Source organism: Rhagoletis pomonella, unplaced genomic scaffold (genome assembly GCF_013731165.1).
Source record: "Rhagoletis pomonella isolate Grant_MI unplaced genomic scaffold, Rhpom_1.0 Rhpom_scaffold_00008, whole genome shotgun sequence".
NCBI classification, from domain to species: domain Eukaryota; kingdom Metazoa; phylum Arthropoda; class Insecta; order Diptera; family Tephritidae; genus Rhagoletis; species Rhagoletis pomonella.
This window is the reverse complement of record NW_023458562.1, coordinates 27,012,765-27,015,757: the sequence shown is the minus strand read 5'-3', so window position 1 is coordinate 27,015,757 and position 2,993 is coordinate 27,012,765. Positions and strand designations below refer to the sequence as shown.

General features: G+C 39.9%; 1 protein-coding gene across 1 annotated transcript in view; it reads left to right on the top strand.

The window, feature by feature from the left end:
• Window positions 1-2,779: 2,779 nt before the first annotated feature.
• The window catches only part of LOC118744565 (nuclear factor of activated T-cells 5), a 17,793-nt gene continuing 17,579 nt past the window's right edge, over window positions 2,780-2,993 (top strand). The window contains exon 1 of the mRNA XM_036477687.1: window positions 2,780-2,903. The gene's annotated coding sequence lies outside the window, so the exon portion shown is untranslated. The remainder of the gene's footprint in view (window positions 2,904-2,993) is intronic.

The window sequence follows — 2,993 nt, the reverse complement described above, 5'->3', positions numbered from 1 at the left end:
CCTTGCCTAACTTGCAACACCAACAACAACCAACAAGAAAAACACACTCAAACAACGCACTGCAGTCGGCTGACCTGCGGAGAAGATTGCAAGCGCCAGCGCTAGCGCAGGCAGCAGCTGCTGTCGATAAAAATTTCTTTCTGTTATTGGATTTTTCGGTTTATTATGAACATACATATGTACAAATGAATGTTTGTAGTCGCATTATTTGCGGATCATATTGCTTTTCAATTTTTATTTTTATGGTTGCATCTGTTGTTTTCGACCAGCGCTGCAGTTAAACTTGCGCAATTATTTTGCTGTTGCAAGTTGGCTATTTGATTGCACCGCTCAGCGTTCGACTGTCAAGCGTTTTTGTTTTACGCTTCTTTCCATTTTTTTGCATCTATAGTTGTTGGGAGTTTTATATTTACTATTGCGTGGTTTTATATCACATACATACATAACTATTTTGTTTTCGCTGTAAATTTTTTTTTTATTTTTTGTTATGTATTTTTTTTTTGCTTTCCTTTATATAAAATCAGTTCTTTACTGCTGTTGATTGCTTCATGATTCAACTGGGACATTTTGATCCCGCTGGCATGTTGGCATGAAAATGGCGTCATCGTAATCAGCTGTTACATAGCTGATGATTGAGGTTTTGATCGTGTTTTATCTGCTTGATTTTTATAGTTTTTTGTTTTAAGTTAAATGAAGCAGCTGCTTCCCTGATCAGCTGCCTATCTTTAAAAATACATGCAACAATATGGAACTCTATTCCTTTCTTAATGAGAAAACAACAGAAATGAAGTGAACATTAGACTTTTAATAAATATTTGGAGTAAAGAGCACTTCTTTTCCGATCACCGCTATATCCAAACTGATATAAGTATAGGGAAGACAAGCTCCACAAGCTTTTGTCGCAAGACAACGAGCCAGTTATTCCAACAAACCTAGTGGAGCTGGAACATCTGGTCGACCGATATACGGGCTACCGACATAGCCTGCACCAAAAAGAAGCACTGAAAAGGAAAAAGCCACCCTGGTGGAATGAAGAAGTCAGTATTTTACGCAAGAACTGCAGAAAAACCTTCAATCAGGCCACTACGTCTGGTAGTGAAGGATATTCGGAGACCTACAAGCTATCCCTATGAAAGTACAAGAAGCTCCTAAGAAGGTCGGTTGCCCAGAGAGGTTGCTGCTTGCAAAGACCTCATCGCTCTTGGACTTAAACCGAGGAGGAATCACTAGTTCTGCTTCTAGGCACACACTTCCCGGGAGCAACGGGCAGCAGGTCAGTGCAGCCACATCTAATTGGAAACCATTCAGTCAATAGAGAATTCTTCGATTGGGAAAGGGTCATCTGGTTATAGGGGCGTTTAAGCCTTATAAATCACAAGGTCCGGATAGCATCGCCCCCACACAGCTGCAGCAAACATTACAGCAAAGCTCAGCGTGGCCACACGCAATAACTAAGGGAATATTAGCACTTAATCACATGCCTAGAAGGTGGAGGGAAACGAGATTGGGAGATGGTGAAGGAAAATTCTATGAAAACATAAAACAGAAATCCATTTTTTTCAGGCCCAGTTGATGGAAAGCTGGTAACAGACGTAATGATCTCGACCCAAAAAAAACGATTTTAGTTCTAAATAAAATAAGAATCAGACTCAAGTCTGTGCTGGATATAAAACTCGCAAAGGAAAGGCTGTCTCAGTTACTGTAGGCCTCCCCATTTTTGTCTAAGCTAATCAAGACGCTCGTACCGATTTTGAAAACGTAGTACCCTAGCCTTGAAAGCTAACTCTATTGAAACATTTCCTCCTCCCGACTATTTTCCGCCAGTAGGTTTCTTATGATCGACTGTTAACTTTACCACCAACTTTCCGACTGCAGTAAACACTCAAATGTCGCATAAAATGTTGATGCTGCAGCAAAAATCACCACCGTTACAGTTACTGTTACAATGCTCTTTGTCTGCTAAGTAAGTAAGACTGCGTGTTGTTGCTATTGATCTCCAGTCTCCGCTGCTGATCTTCATTTGCGAACAACCTGTTGCAAGCTACTACCGGCAATCGATCGCATCGCTCAACCAACCCAAACAGCGAGATAACCAGACATGCAGGCAAGTAACTAGCCAGTATGGCGAAAAGTAACAGAGGCTGCATCACCAGCAGCAGTAGGAGCAGCATTTGTTGCACATGAAAACGCAAACGTTGTAGCAATTTCACTTTCATTCGCCGAACGCGCGCGTACCACGGCAGACGTGTTTTTCGAATAGCCGTCGCAGCAGCAAAACGCCTTGGAGGCTAAACGATCAGTCGGGACGAAGTGTCGAATTCCTTTACTCACAGGCTATTGCAAGAAATTAATTGGAATTTTTGAACAAAAAAAAAAAAAAAACAGTGCATTCGAAAAGTCTGTGTGTGCTAAAATAATATTTGATTTCTTAATTTTCTTAACCACAGCTTGCAACCAGCGCTGTGTCAAGCGGAATTTTCGTAATTGCTTGCATCTTCGCCGCGCATCTTTAATATTTTAATTGCCACATTGTGTGGCAGCTACATAATTGCTAATTTTTTTTCGCGCAAAACCCAATTTCATGCACGGTCTTGAAATCACTTTTCCACGGCTATCAAATAAAATATAAAAGAAAACTGAATAAACTTTATTTCGTTCGTGCAACTAATTTGTGAAACTAAGTGAATCTAATTTTGTACGTTTTTTTTTTTTTTAATTTACCTTTTTGGTGATTACTTGTTTATGTGTGAAACTATTTTTTATAGAAATACGTGTATATTGTATCTGCCACAATAGCCGTGCAATTGCAGCGAATTACAGTGACATTTTTTTCAAGTGGTTTCACATGCCGCCAACAACAATTTACTCATCACTCAGACGCCGTCTTTGAATGGAAATTGAAGGTTGGTGGAAGGTTTTTTTCGTGGTTATGAAAGAAAGTTGCTATTCGCAAATTCTTTTTTTTTTCAAGCTTCGTATAACTAAGACCATGA